Source organism: Zalophus californianus, chromosome 13, assembly GCF_009762305.2.
Source record: "Zalophus californianus isolate mZalCal1 chromosome 13, mZalCal1.pri.v2, whole genome shotgun sequence".
NCBI lineage: Eukaryota > Metazoa > Chordata > Mammalia > Carnivora > Otariidae > Zalophus > Zalophus californianus.
The window spans coordinates 23579091-23595085 of record NC_045607.1 but is presented as its reverse complement, the minus strand read 5'-3'; the positions used below and the strand labels follow the sequence as shown (position 1 = coordinate 23595085).

Genomic DNA, 15995 nt, shown 5'->3' with positions numbered 1-15995 from the left:
ATTGCAGCAGGTGCAGGGCACCTGGATGGGAGCCAGGTTTACACTTAGGCAACCGTTAGGAGTAGGGAATCCTCAGAGCTGGGGTATAAGGAGGGACTATATGCCCTAGGGGGACTTATAACTCTGGGGTGGGGCCATGGTAATTTGGGAAACCATATTCAATGTATCTATTGTTTTCAAAGAACGAACTAGGGAAAGGAACGCTGGACAGTACCGTCTTACTGGGCAGGAGTACGCAGACTATGGAGTGATAAGAAGGGCGTAGGGTAGCCAAAGGGATGAAACACCGCATTAACGCGCCGCCAAGCAGAGTTTTCCTTGGGAAACTCAGACGGTTGCCCGCTGGGCTGGCACAATGGCGTTTCCGAACTCCTGCCCGGCCCGCTGGGGGCAGTACTTGTTATTTGCAGGGGCCAGACGCTTCTTTCTTTCCCAACTTCCAAGCCTCGAGAGCTGCAACCTTGCGGATGACTCAATCATTTCCCTGAGCCCTCTGGGCTGTGCCACCGCCACAGCGGCCCCTCACCCCTCTCCCCTTCCCGCCCCCCCCCCCCCCCCCCCCCGCCGCCCGGGTTCAGCGCAGCGCTGCCTATCCCAGGGGAGCAGTCGGCGCACCTGGCGCCTCGGGCGCCCGGGCCCTGCGCGCTGGTGGCCACACCGCCCGGCGCCCAGCGGCCGGCGCGCTACCTCCCGAAACATTTAAGTGGAGTGGCTTGTCTAGCGCCCAGCGAACAACATTATCCAATTGCTTCCCGTTTTATTCGTAGGCTGGGAGCTGAGAGAGCCTGAGCGTTCACTTTCAACCCTTAAGGGGAGGAGGGGGTGCGGGCGGGGAGGGGAGAAGCTCGCGAAGCTTGCAGCTCCACCTCGCGCGCGGCGCGGCCAGAGCGCCCGGCCCCGGCAGAGGCGAGCAGCGCCGGTGAGCCCCGCAGCAGCGCGCCGGGCCGCCCGGAGCCCCGCGACGGAGTGAGTATCCCCGCGCGGCGCGCGCCGCTCGCTGCCCTCCTCTCGGCCGTTGCCATGGCGACCGCGGCAGCAGGCCGATCCCGGCTCTGGTCCCAGTAGCTGATGGGTGTTTAATTTCAGCCCAGTGTGTACGCGGGGTGTTTCTATAGCAGCAGCCGCGGGGGCCGGAGCCAAGGGGTAGGAGCCCCGGGATGCGTGGTTTTGTGCCGCTACCTCTCGGCCAGCAGGGCCTCGGGAGGGGATGCGGCTGCTAAGGAGGGAGGCACGTTCTTGGCTTCCCCATCCCTGCCCCAAGCTTCCGCTTCTCAGGGAGTTGACTGCAATAGCCATTACTTCCGATTCCTAACCATGTCAGCATTATTGGACTGCAGTTAAAAAGAAGGGGGGGTGTCACTGCGGATCGGAAGCACATGTGGTTCGGTGTGAAGCGTGTAATGGAAGGATGATGAGTTAGTGGGTAATATGAGCCAGAGCTGCAATGCCCTGGCTACTAGAAACCATCAGACGGCCCAAAATAATTGATTTGTCCCTGGGGTAATTGAGAAATGAGACAGAAAGGTAGGCGCAGCAGCCGGAGATTGAGTCACAACGTTTGGCACCGTGGGCACGGCACGGCACGGGAGGGCTGGGTTAGAGAGGGCAGGGAGGCAAGAGGGGCGTTAACCAGAAAAGACACAATAAAGGGCTACAGTTGTGGGTTCGAACTGGGGTTTCTTTCTCCTCAGGCTTTGCATCTCCGTGTTGCTTTTTGGGCACTCTCCCAGGCTGCTGCCGCAGCAGGGGCACTTTGACAGGCGACAGGCTCCAAGAAAGGGTCAGTTCTGGAGCAGCTATTAGATACTGCTCACTTGGTCAGCTTCTCCGCCTCTTCTCTTCACAAGGTACTCTCTGACGTTGGGGCTGTATGAAATCATATTTCAGCCTGACGATAACGTCCAGTTTTCAGGTATCAGGACCTTCATGCCAAACCCAATAAACCCTAGACGCAGCTTTTATCCCTCTGCATATCTGATTGTGTAGGTGCAATTTAATCCTCACCAACACGGCTGCTAAAGCAGAAGTAAGAGATGGTGTGGCATTTTAGGAGTGAGGAGTTGTAGGTTTCAGCCCCTGCCTTGGCTGGTATTAGTGCTATTGATTTCCTATACTAGTAATTTAATGTCTCTGAGCCTCAGTTTCCCTATATATACAATGGAGACAAAGATGTACCTGCCTTACTTTTTAAGCCTTGTTGAGAGGATCAGATAATGTTTCTATCTCTGCTAAAGGGCTTTGTAAATTGTAAGGTGTATACAAATTTAAGGAGTTAATGATTAAGTCTTTGGAATCAGTTTGCTGGATTGAGTCCCTGTGTACTTTGCTGAATGACGTCAGTCTCTCTTGGGCCTCATTTCTGGCAAGAAGAATAATAACTATTTCATGCAATTTTTGTGAAGATTAAACATATTGATACATATAATAGTCTTCGAGCCTGGCACAAAGAAAGCTCAATAAATATCATCTATTATGTATAAATATTACCTATTGTCTATTATTATTACTGTGGTCTCCAGCACTCTCCATTGACATTTTGTGGGGTCTCAGGTTGGCACCAAGCTGGTTTTTTTTCCCCCTCCAGACAATGTATAAAGAAACTTAATGCCCCAAGGGTAACTGAGAATAACACAATTCTCAAGATACCATGGGAGATATGGAGAAGCAACCAAAAGACATAGCATACTTGGGTACAAGGAGCAGAAGCTGGACAACTTGGCCTCTGGCATATTCTATTCTTATTGCCATTGCTGTTTGTTTAGACAGGGAGACTGTCCTTAATAAGAGAATGAATGTAGGTCTAGTCATCGCACTATGGAAGGTTATGGGGTACCCTGGTTGTTTGCTAGGGCAGTAACTTTCATCTTTACCATCTCATGTTGGTACACTAATGGATTGCTTATCTTCCAGACTTACAGCTTGAGTGCTCAATAACTGTGGAACAGCATAAAGAATTTGTAAGTTTCCTTCCTCAGACCCTCCCACATTTCCTCTCCATCCTCCAGCTAAGTTTTTGTTCCAGGTGTGCTGACCTCCCACACTCTTTCTCTCCTTCCACAGAATCCACATAGGTGCCGCAACCAGCCCCCTTCTCTCCTGATCAACACTGCTCTGGCTTTTCTGTTCCCCTGGGACATCCCAAAGTCCTTCTCACCTTCCAGTTAACCTCCTGCATTTCCAACTATCTGTTCTCTGTCCCACTTCCTTTGCTTCATTAACATAATTAACTCTTAAACTCTTTTTCTCTCCTTTCAGAATACCACCTCTTCCTGTCTTGGGTCTAACAAAATTTCTCAAATCCTATTCTTCCCCTCAATCTAAACCCTCTCAAAATCTCATCTTAGATAGGACAGGCTGCTTTAAATATCAGTGAGATGGGGACTCAATTCTTCTTACTTACTGTGTTCAACTTATGTTCATGAAAAACAGTTAAAAGGGGGAATAAAATTCACTTCCTTCTTTTATTTTTTCCTTTAACTAACAGATACTTGTTAGTTAGATTAGCACTGGTCAACAAAGCAATCATGATTCTCATCATCTGAAGTTCATAGTCTAATGAAAAGGTCGATGTTAAAGTAGTAAATACAAATGAATATATAAATACAAGGTGCAATAAATGCCATGGAGGGAAATGCACAGAGAAAATAACAGGAAGGGGATATAGGTTAGATTAGGGTGTCAACAAAGCCTCTCTGAGGAACTGATATCTAATGTGAGATCTAAAGGATGAGTAGGAGTTGGCAAGGTGAGGAGTAGAGGGAAGAAGCACTTTGGGCTGAGAAAGCAGCATGTGCTAAGGCCCTGAGGCAGGAGAGATCCTTGGCAGGTTGGAAGAACTGAAAGAAGGATGGTATGGCTGGAGTTTGGCAGTGAGGGGAAGATGGTTTAGAGATGGAGCTAAGTGCAATGTGGAGCTTCCAAGGAGCTTTATGATTGGGTGTGATGATAATTGTCTTTTACAACTTCAAAGCTAAAAGCTAAAATTACCTTTCCTTCTGAAGGTATATAAAATGGGTAACATAGAAAATGTGTCATAGCATATCAGATAAAGGGTTAGTATCCAAAATCTATAAAGAACTTATCAAATTCAACACCCCCAAAATAAATAATCCAGTTAAGAAATGGACAGAAGACATGAACAGACATTTCTGCAAAGAAGACATACAAATTGCCAACAGACACATGAAAAAATGCTCAACATCACTCATCATCAGGGAAATACAAATCAAAACTATAATGAGATACCACCTCACACCTGTCAGAATGGCTAAAATAAACAACTCAGGAAACAACAGATATTGGTGAGGATGCAGAGAAAGGGGAACCCTCTTACACTGTTGGTGGGAATGCAAACTGGTCTAACCACTCTGGAAAACAGTATGGAGGTTCCTCAAAAAATTAAAAATAGAACTACCCTATGACCCAGGAATTGTACTACTAGGTATTTATCCAAAGGATACAAAAATACTGATTCAAAGGGGGCCCATGCACCCCAATGTTTATAGCAGCCTATCAACAACAGCTAAATTATGGAAAGAGTCCAAATGTCCATCGATTGATGAATGGATAAAGATGTGGCATATATATTTTATATGTGTATATTATATTCTATGTTGCATATATTTTATATATGTAATATATATGGGTATATATAATGGGTATATATAATGGGACTATTATCTATATAATGGAATATTACTCAGCCATCAAAAAGAATGAAATCTTGCCATTTGAACTAGAGGGTATTATGCTAAGCAAAATAAGTCAGTCAGAAAGACAGATACCACATGATTTCACTTATTTGTGGAATTCAAGAAACAAAACAGATGAACATAGGGGAAGGGAAGGAAAAATAAAATAAGATAAAAACACAGAAGGAGGCAAAATATAAGAGACTCTTAACGATAGAGAACAAACTGAGAGTTGATGGAGGAAGGTGGATGGGGGATGGGTTATAAATGGGTGATGGACATTAAGGAGGGCACTTGTTGTGATGAGCACTGGGTATTGTATGTAAGTGATGAATCACAAATCTAATCCTGAAGCCAATACTAAACTATATGTTAACTAACTTGAATTTAAATAAAAATTTGGAAGAAAACTTGTCATAGCCAAGCATCAGAATACTGCAAATATCTGCAACAGGAGAAGGGGATTATCAATTTTATTTATTTTTTTTTAAAAGATTTTATTTATTTATTTGACAGAGAGAGGGAGAGAGCATAAGCAGGGGGAATGGCAGGCAGAGGGAGAAGCAGGCTTCCCACTGAGCAGGGAACCCAACATGGGGCTCGATCCCAGGACCCTGAGATCATGACCTGAGCTGAATGCAGATGTGGCTCAGTCAGGATTATCAATTTTAAAAGCCAGACAGTTTGTGGTGTGCCAGTACCTGATAGTTTTGAATAAGCCAAGGTCACTAATTTTAAACGAAATGGAGTGAAAATAAAAACATAATCATTTGTTCATGAGCATTATTGGTTTTAATAAAACAAGAGCATCTCAGCTGAAATAGGAAAAAATACAAATAACAAGCAGAGGGCCCTAACATTGCACTTGGCTGCCCTCCCTTATTGGGTTGAGTGTGAGATCAGTGTTACATGTGGGAACAAACTTCGGTATGTGCAGTTATTAATTTGATACCACACCTATAGGTTTCGCTGGACATTCCTCTAGAACACAGTCTTCCAGACAGCTTGGGAGCTGAAAGGCACAGAGGATATAACATGGGAACTCTAAATTCAAATTGTTGCCATCTTTGCAAGCACCGGGGCTCTCGCAACATGGATGGCAGCCTCAGAACTGATCTGATGGGATGCAGAAGTGACATTTCCCATCACCTGTCAGGTACCTGCTTTCACATAGACTTAGCCACAGGACAAGTTTAAAGCATCCAGAGGAGATCACAGAGCATCTCAACTAAAGTTTGTTCTTTCACATAAACAAATTGAGGCTCATGAAGGGATAAGTGTGGGAGGGATATTGAGTCACAGTTGACTTGTGGTTCTTAATATATGCTTTCATTCATGCATTCATCCATTTATCCAGCAAACATTTATCAAATATTTTCTATGTGCCAAGCACTGTGATAGGTACTGGGAGTAATTGGTGACCTGATCCTGTCATCAAGGAACTTCCTGTTTAGTCTAAATGTGACTGTGGGTGCTATATGACCTTGAACCATTTTCCTTGGCTAAGTCTCTCCCCCTATTACACAAAATGTGCCATTTCATGTGTTCAACACATTGTAGGCAATGAAAAAATGTATTTAAAAATGTGTAAGGCTTTTTAAAAATTAATTTTTATGATGGAAGTAATATATGCTTTTTATAACAATTCAAATGTTTTGGGGCTTAGTTTATGAAATAAACCTCCCCCTTTCCCTTTTCTTCCCCCAAGGTTTAGTCCTTAGAGCATTATCATGAACAGTTTGGAGGTATCCTTCCAGATATTTTCCATTCAAACAAAATAGAATTGGAAACACATACTGATATAAGTTTAAATACTTCCTTTTATATAAATGAAATCATGCCACATATGTTGTTCTGTTGCTTTTCCTCTTAATATATTGTGCATACTTTTATATATCAATATATACACACCTAACACATGTGCTTTTATTAGCTGATTAGCATTTACTTTCAGAATATAGTTTATCAGTCCCCTTTGATGAAGATTTAGATTTATTGCCACCTTTTTTTTTGCTATTAAATGCGATGTTGCAATGAACGTCTTTGTTCTTCTGCAAATGTATCTGTATAGTACTTTCCAGAAATGGAATTGCTGAGTGAATATGCATATTATGAATTTTTCTATATATTGCCAAAGTGTATCCAAAAGTGTTCTATCACTTTACACTGCCACCAGTAATGTTTGAGCCCCTGTTTCCTCAAATACTTGACAACCCTAGCCACGTTATATATTTATATCTGAGTAATACATTTATATTTGACTCATCTAACTTTATGTAGCCATTCTCTCAGTGGTCACAGTCTGTGTGCTCTTGCCTCACTGCACTGAGGCCCTCTGGGGTCCTTGTCACTTTTTCAGAGAGCACTAGGGAGCCATAAAACACAAACAGCAAGCTTGTGTCCAGAAGAGAATGAAAATTATTTACAAAAGGAAAACTTAAAATACCTAATTAACTTTAAAAAGTGATCAAGTAGTTTTTTGTAGAGTTTGTCAAATTTTGACTTTATTGAATGATTTCTTACTCCTATCATCAAGGAAATGAGAGTATATCACTTAGCCCTCTATTTACCATTTGTTGTGGTTATGTTGTTAGTTTTACATTTTCAAAGTTTTTAACATTAGCAGTTTTGAAGTGTATACATAATTCTCACAGTCCATTCAATCATTTAGCACCCTTTATGCACTAGGGTCTGTTCTAAAAACTGAGAATACAGCAGTGAACAAAACTGAAAAATGTCCTCCCTTCAGAGAGCCTTTATTTTGTAGAGGAGACACAGTGTGTATATACATTAATGTCAGGAAGTGATAAATGTTAAGACTAAAAATAAAACACATTAGGAGACTGGAAGGGGATGAGGGAGGGTTATTTTTGATCGAGTAGTCAGGAGACAAGTTTCTGAGTGGAAGAGTTTGAGCAGAGACTTGAACAAAGTGAGGAGGTGAGCCATGCAGAAGGAAGACCATGCTTTGTGGGCTTAGTATTAGTCTTGAATCTGGATATAGTCAAGATCACCACTAGCCCCTTCCTCACTGGCATCTTCTTCCCTGAGCATTTTGTGATGACTTAGTGTTTAGTTGGGAGGTACTGTTTTCAAACAGGGCCCAAGGGTGTTATATTCTGAATGCCTTTCTGTTGCTTCTATGAACAAACAAATTGACTGTAAAATTATAGATTCATGTATTTCCCCCCTCATAATTCTGTAAGACATTGTTCCATTATGTTCTGGCATGGACTATTGCTCTGGAAAAGTGTGAGGCTAGCCTGATTAATTTCCTCTTTGTGGCTGGCTTGCCTCCTCCCTGCCCCCCAACTCTTGCAATTTTTTTTTTTGCCTTGGTGCTGATAGAATTATTTTTAAATGTGAAAGTCTAATAACTTTTCTGTGATATTTCTCATGCAAGTCACTGTGTCAATTTTTTCCTGGGAAATTGTACATTCTTTTGATCTAAAGATTTATATTTCCCTTTTTTTTTGTAAAGGCACTTTCTTTATGGCTTTCAATTAAACAATCTACTTGTGCTCTTATCTACAAGTACATCTATTAGTCACTGCCCTCCGTAACGCTCTTGAATTGCTTACATTTTCCCCTGACTTTTCCCATGAATTTTTGTTACATTTTAAGTCTACCCTCTGGGCAACTGACTTTTTTTTTTTTAAGCAATATTTGTTTAGTTTTTACTCATTCAAATGTAGATTTCATTTCTGTAATGGTTTTATTGTCATCTTCAATTTGTTTTCTGACTCTTCCTGCTCATTTTGCACATTTTTAAAAGGGTTCATATTTTCTTTAATTTCTTTGACTGCATGGAGAATTTATCTGAAAATTTCATTTATTTTTTGTGTTATTTTTCTGAAATATACTTACCTGCCTTTTGCATGTAAATCTTTCCTCTCTTTTTAAAAAAATAATAAGTATGTAGAATCTATGCATGTTGACAGCTTTGCACTTATTACTCATTTCCAAATAGATACTCTATCCAAGCATTCTATTTGCCCAAGAATAAGTGGGAGCTAGTATTTGGGGGAAGATAATGACTTTAGATGAGATTTTTGTCTCATTAATATTTCTTACAACAACAATTTCTTACAACAGTGTCTTCTCTAAAACTGCTTGGCAGTAATTGAGCAGGTCATTGAGATAAATCACACATTCTAGCTCACTCTGTGTGTGTGTGTGCATGTATGTGTGTATCTCAGAGTCGGGGGGACAGATAGATATTTGGTGCTTATTTGTCACTATGTGGTTGGCTCTGTTTAGCATCTACAAACAGAGGGGAGGGGGCAAGTCATCTACAAAGGTCATTGTTACTTTCCTTCTTTTCTACTATATCTCTTACCTCCAGACTATGGCTAGACTATGGTAGATTATGACTGAACCTCTATGTGTCCAGACTAATCTTCTCTATTAAGTTTCTAAATTTCAGGCTTTCACTGATAATAAAGAGAAGAGAGTTCACACCATCAGTGTCATTTTCTGCACCGTGCTGGTATGGAACCTGCCCCTCCACACAGATGTTTCCCACGTCTTTCATGACTTGTTCACGGCACTCCTCACCATTCCAGCGTTGGTCCTCTGCGAGCTCTCTCTTTACTTACAGAGAAATTTTTGAAAACCAGTTGGAATCTCAAAAGGTATAGATCACCTTTTAGGGTTGCCCACTGTTTTAATAATTTTTTTACTCTTTAGGGCAGATAATTCTTATAGTCTGTGATTTGGGAATCTTAACTCTGCTAGTTTCATAGTAGATAATTTTTTTTCAGCTTTTCATTCATTTCAGCAGGTTTCAGGGAGATAGAGAGGATATTTGCCTTTGCCATATCTCCTAGTGAAAGAATCAGTGAATCTTGCATCCCCATGAAAATATTACAAATTAGCAAATGTTGGTGTTACTAGAAAATTTGTTATTACAGATCCTTTTTTCAATCAGTTCTTAGCAATGTGTATGGCAAAATAAGTCTGTGAGTGGTATCATAAATACTTTGCAGTACAGGAATTTTGAAGGAGGTGTGCGTAGTAGGTCTTCTCTGTCTTGCCCTTCAAATCCATTCTCTACCTTACCCCACTGCTTACTGCCCTATGAGGCTGACATTTGTGGACTGCATCAGTTAGCTCTCTTGCCCTTTGGTTTCCTGTTGGGTTGGCTGAATGCAAGGCACCAGCCTGAGACCCAAGGGTGGAAAGAAGAGTGAGGTCAGTGTATTTACTCTGTGGTCTCCGTTCCAGTAGGACAGGGTGTTGGCACTGGCTGCTTTCCTCATCTGAAGTCTACAGCTCCTGCCTGCAGCCCTTTCCTACAACTTTACTTCTGGTTCTCTCCCTTGCTCCTTCAAGACTAGGTGAGGCTATGGCTGATCTCCCCACTTGGTTTGCCCCTGGTGTGTTTCACTGTCCCTGTTGGTTTCCCCTAACTCTGCCGGTGCTTTTGTAAAGCAGTCCCTTTATTAAGCTCATTTCAATCATCCAGGTGAAGCATGCCATCTCTTTCCAGCTGGGATCCCAACCCAGAGAGTGTGCAAAGGATAGAAGTGTTTGAAGGTTTAAAAAAAACACTCTTCACATTACCAGGATGGAACTTGGCAACTTTTTGTTTGTTTATACATTTTGGTCATTGGAGGTCAAGGCTTCAAAATATGAAGAAGCTATCTGATAATTGTTATGAATTTTACTCATGAACTTAAGAGGGAGAAGCTCCAATGCCAGAAGCTACTGAAGTGTTTATTCGCTTCCCTTTGAAAACTTCATTTTTCTTATAACTTATAATAAGAATTCCCCAAATGTGATTCCTCAGAGGGAACACCAATCTCAGTTTTGAGGTGGCTTAATTAGAATTTTATTTAAGGAAATGAAATTTTATGTGTACTAATAATAGGAAGGAACTTTACTAGTAAAAACTCTGTTTTCATGAGAACCTCATAGTATTTGACCTACTATTTAAAGTGATAATTTAACTTATCAATAATATCTAAATGAATTCTTCCTAAGTTTCTGTCAAATCAATAAAATCTGTTCTATCTTGTTTAATCTTTACAGCACAAAAGCATAAAATATAGTCTAATCAAAAGGTGTGTTTTACAAGTTCTGAATAGATGGGATCTAAATTAGATATATTTTACTCCATCTATTTTTATATAGTATTTCATGCTTAGAAAGTGAGTTACCAGGGTGCCTGGGTGGCTCAGTCGGTTAGGTGTCCGACTCTTGATTTCGGCTCAGGTCATGATCTCAGGGTCATGGGGTCAAGCTCCATGTTGGGCTCCATGCTCAGAGCGGAGTCTGCTTGAGTTTCTCCCTTTCCCTCTGCCCCTCCCCATGTGCACTCTCTCTCTCAAATAAATAAATAAAATCTTAAAAAAAAAAGAAAGTGAATTATTTAGACTGCTTATCGTGCTTTAAGTACTTCCATTTCTCTGTCAATTATGTTCATTTATTTATTCATTTCACTTATAATTATTAAGCACCTACTATGTGCTAGCCACTGCTCTAGGTACCTGTGATACAAAAATGAATATGCCAGTCCCTGCTTTCATGGAGGCCACAATTAAATGAGGGACAAACATAATTGACCAACTTATTATAATAAAGTGTGCTATGTGTAGTGCTGGGGGACGTTTTGGTGGGATACTGTCCAAAGCTATGACATAGCAAGGGGAGAGGAGGCTAAATGAATCTTAAAAGCTCAGATATTCTATATGAGGTCAAAATCCAAGCCTAATTCCTAGCCCCTGAAGTTAATTTAGCATAAAAACACTTTGTTGTAATGTCTGGACTAGTCATCTTACAACTCCTTAAGTCACTTTCGAAAACACTAGCCAAGCCAAGTCCGATGTTAAAACTCATTTGAATAGTTGACAGCCTTCAGATGTTTTTGTTCGCACTAATGAACCTGGGGCTGAGGCTACCTCCAGGACCAAGCATGTTGCAGCCAGTATCGTGGTGAATGCCTGCCCCCTTGAGGAATCAGAGACTCAGTTTTCTAAATGACAAAGCAAAGTGGGATCGCTAATAAGACAAAACAAAGGACAAGGAGCCAACAGAACAAACAAACACAGTTAAAGAATTGCAGGTCCCTGCTAGACATTTTTTAGACACAGTACTTGATTTGTTTTAGCCCTCTTTGTTGAAATCATATCAAAAGCCTCTAACTTTTGAAAGGCATCAAGATCTGCCAAACGGTATATATTAGCCAGGGAAGCACTCAAGAAGCTGACCTAGAAACTACTGGGAATTCTCCCTCCTTCGAATGTTTTCCTTATCTTCTTACCTTCCAAGACGGAGGTGCCCAGCATTTGAAGTAATGATACCATCTCCTCAGAGACTCACGTTCTGATGTGCACAGAAATCACCTGGAAATAGTGTTAAAAGGCAGATCCCGATTTTGTAAGTGTGGGGTGGGGTTGGAGATTTGTACGTTCCCGGCAAGCTTCTAGAAGATGCCCTTGCTGCTGCTGTTGGTCTGTAGACCACACTCTTGAGTAGCAATGTTCACAGAGCAAAAGCACAGCCGTATGTGACGCAAGAAGTAAGGGCCTCACTCTTTTACCCTTCCTCCCTCAGAACTGGCGTTCGGCAATCTGTGTGTGAAACAGGCCAATCTACAGGGCAAAACAAGGCACTTCATTTTAGTTGGCATAACTTGGCAGTTCCATGGGAATAGCTAAGTATTTTTTGGAAAATCAGAACAGGATAGGGGGTTGTGAAAAAAGTGTTTATGAGGTAAATAAATGTAATCTTATCTTTTAAAATACGAATTTGAAAATTTTTGAGGTCATAAAGAATTTAAAATCCCAAAATATTTTTCTTTGGCCAGTTCCTTAGTATTTTTTTTTAAAAATAGTGAATCGAATTACCTGGAGCCTCAAGAGTCTGCAAATCAGTAATATCTTGGCATAAATGTCAAGTTATGATTCTATAAACATGATATCATGTGAGTATGAACATGATCTGTTAGGACCAGGTAGCTTGTGGTGTTACATTTTCTGAGCAAGATTGACAAACTAAGGGTTCTATACTGTTGGAAGCCAGGAAGAACAACCTACTTCACGAAGGTTAATACAAACAGGTTATTAAGTTGTATTTTCATTTATGTGAGATGGGAAATATCTCCCAAACTCTTTCCTTGTTATGGGAGCTAAATATTATAAGGACAATACATGTTTGAGAATTAAACGGTACAGAGCAAGGTTCTGTTAAGGGTTCTTGGTTGCTTAAGAAAACAATGGCTCTCCACACCTAATTACATTTTCGGGAATTAAGGCAATTTTTAAGGGCTCTCAGTATGTCCTCCTATAGCCTGTGTCAGCCACACCATGTGCTTTCCTGTTAGTTTCACCCCACGTCTTGAAATTGGCAACATTTTTTTTTATATCAGGGTGGTGCACATATGACGTTAATACAAGAAGAGTAGGAATGTCATGCTCTGGAGAAGCAAAGATTAGGGGTGTGTGTGTGTGTGTGTGTGTGTGTGTGTGTGTGTGTGTGTGTGTGTGTGTGTGTGTGTGTGTGTGTGTGTGTGTGTATGAAACTCTACTTCTCAAGACCTCTTCCTTCTTCTTTTTTTTAAAGATTGATTTATTTTAAGAGAGAGTGTGAGCAGGGGGAGGGGCAGAGGAGGAGAAACAGACTCCCCGCTTGGTGGGGAGCCCCCTGTGGGGCTCGATCCCAGGATGCTGAGATCATGACCTGAGCTGAAATCAAGAGTGAGATGCTTAACAGACTGAGGCATCCAGGCGCCCCCAAGACCTCCTTCTAAAATGCCAGTCTTCCAATATATCTGTGTCTTATTTGGTACTCTCACTTTTCTCCCTTCATCCTTACCTTGGGAATTTTAAAAGGATTCCTAAGACCAGAATGCCCAGGTTGATGGAGAAGCTTTGGCCCTTGTCATCCACTGCCCAAATTTGCCTGTTTCAGGAGATTGGTCAACCCTTGGGGGTTGAATCTTGCACTCCATTGCCACAGAAGCCAGGGCTGGCTGCTGGTGCAGATCCTGGGCTCTGGCTTGGAGGGTGATGGTGGCAGAGGAGTGAGGAGCTTGTGGGGAAAAGGGTGGCAGAGGGCAGGAAGGGATGCAGACAACTGTGAACACAAAAACCTACAGGGCAAAAACTGGTGAAACCTACATGGGATCCTTGGTGGCTGTTGGTTTCTTCAAGGAGGAAACCTGCTGGCTTCATCTGCAGAACAGGTCCCTGGGAACCATGGTCATTCCTGCTGTGTGGCTGATATTGGTAATTCCTACGTTTCTTCCTTGTTCCTAGCTTGTCTCTATATGTCCCAGCTTTGCCAGTTTCTGGATGGGGTGAAACCCAAGTGGGTCCTGAATGTAGTGTCCTGAAAGGCTAGGGAAGCTGGTCGTTCACCCTGCTCTCTCTTTCGCAGGGAAGGACACTCTTTCTAGCTGGAGAATTCCCTCTTGGCCCTGAGCAGTGCCAACCTGGGGGACAGGATGCTGTAGGTAAAATGAAGCCGTTCTTCCTTCCCTGTTTGTGTGGTTATTTTTGTTCCACCGTGTTACTGAAGTTTCTTAAGTAGACTTCTGATCTCTCTCAGAGCTATTTTTGTTCATGGATAGCTGTCTAATTGTTGATCTTTGTTGGGGGGTGTCCCAGGTAGAGGCTGGGATGTCCTATACCACCACCTTCACAACATCACCCCGGAACCTAAAAGGAGCTGTTCTCCAGTGACAACATGCATGCCTGTCTCTCGTCATGTCTTAAGCCATATCCTTATACTTTTGCTTTCCAGGTGATACTAAGATGAAGGTTCCATGTGAGCAACACAGCCTATCTTGATACTTGCAAAGCTTTGGTTGTCACCGTTTTGATTCATAGAATAAGAGAGATCTGTAGGATAGAAAAGCAGAAACCAGAGCTCAGAGATAATGCCATTGTCTCAAATCTGCCTATCCCTGGAGTGGAAGCTTAGGCTTGCAGTTGATGAAGAAAACTCACCTACACTTAGGCGAGAAGCTTGTAAATAGGTCTACATTTGGGGAGGGTAAAGATTTGGCCTTTCCACCATTAAATTAGTTATAGGTTTTTAATAGATAACTCTTTATAAAAAATGGTATGTTCCTTTCTTTCCCCGGTGTGCTGACAGTGTGTTTATTTTTTAAATGAACATCTAGATCTTTTTTTCTAGATTGAATGAGACAATCATATGGATTCCCTTTGCTAATATTTTGTGGAGGTTTTCGCATTCATGAAACATATTGCCTGTAATTTTCTTTTGTTGTGTTGCCCTTGTCAGGTTTTGGTATCAGTGTTCTGCTGACATCATAAAACTTTGGGAAGGCGATCTTCCTTGCCTATTGTCTGGATGAGTACATGTAGAAATAGTATTATTTCTTCCTTAAATATTTGGTAGAATTCACCAGTGAAACTCACTGGGCTGAATTTTTCTTGATTGAAAGATTTTTAATGACAAATTCCATTTGTTTAATAGATATAGGAACATAGATTTTAAATTTTTGTGTGTTATTTTCAGTAAGTCTCATTTCCAAGGAATTTGTTTATTTCATCTAAGTTGTTATATCTATCGACAAAATCTTTCACAGTATTCTGCTGTTATCTTTGTAATATCCCAGGAATCTATAGTGATGTCCCTGATATCATTCCTGATGTTTGTTATTAGTGTTTTCTCTCTTCTTTCTTGATTAGCTTTGTTTTTATTTTTTTAATTATTTATTTATTTTAGAGAATGAGAAAGAGAGAGAGAGAGAGAGAGGCAGAGAGATCGAGCAGGGGGAGGGGCAGAGGGAGAGAATCTCCAAGCAGACTCCCCACTGAGCAGGGAGCCTGATGCAGGGCTCGATCCCAGGACCCAGAGATCATGACCTGAGCCAAAACCAAGAGTCCCAACGCTTAACTGACTGAGCCACCCAGGCGCCCCTTGATTAGTTTGAATGGAGATTTGTCAATTTTGTTAATCTTTTCAAAGTACCAACTTTTGGTTTAATGTGTTCACTTCTATCATTTGCTTTCCATTTCATTGGATTCCTTTCCTTTTTATTTCTTGTATTCTAAGTACCTTGGGTTTATTTCATTATTTTTCTAGCATCTTCAAATGAAGACTTAGATCATTAAAAAGATCTCTTTTTCTAATATTAATATTTCAAGTTATAAATTTCCATCTAAGCACCTTAGCTGCTTGCAACATATTTTAATTTGTTGTATTTTCCTTTTTTTTAAAACTTTTTTTATTAAGTAATCTCTGTGCCCAATGTGGGGCTCAAACTCATGACCCCCAGATCAAGAGTCATGCTCCACCAAGTGAGCCAGCCAGGCACGCTTGTTGTATTTT

The 15995-nt window shown here is 41.4% G+C and overlaps 1 protein-coding gene across 1 annotated transcript in view; it reads left to right on the top strand.

Moving 5' to 3' along the window:
• The first annotated feature begins 738 nt into the window (after positions 1-738).
• Positions 739-15995, top strand: part of PALM2AKAP2 (PALM2 and AKAP2 fusion) — a 471064-nt gene continuing 455807 nt past the window's right edge. Inside the window, exon 1 of the mRNA XM_027615598.2 lies at positions 739-966. The gene's annotated coding sequence lies outside the window, so the exon portion shown is untranslated. The remainder of the gene's footprint in view (positions 967-15995) is intronic.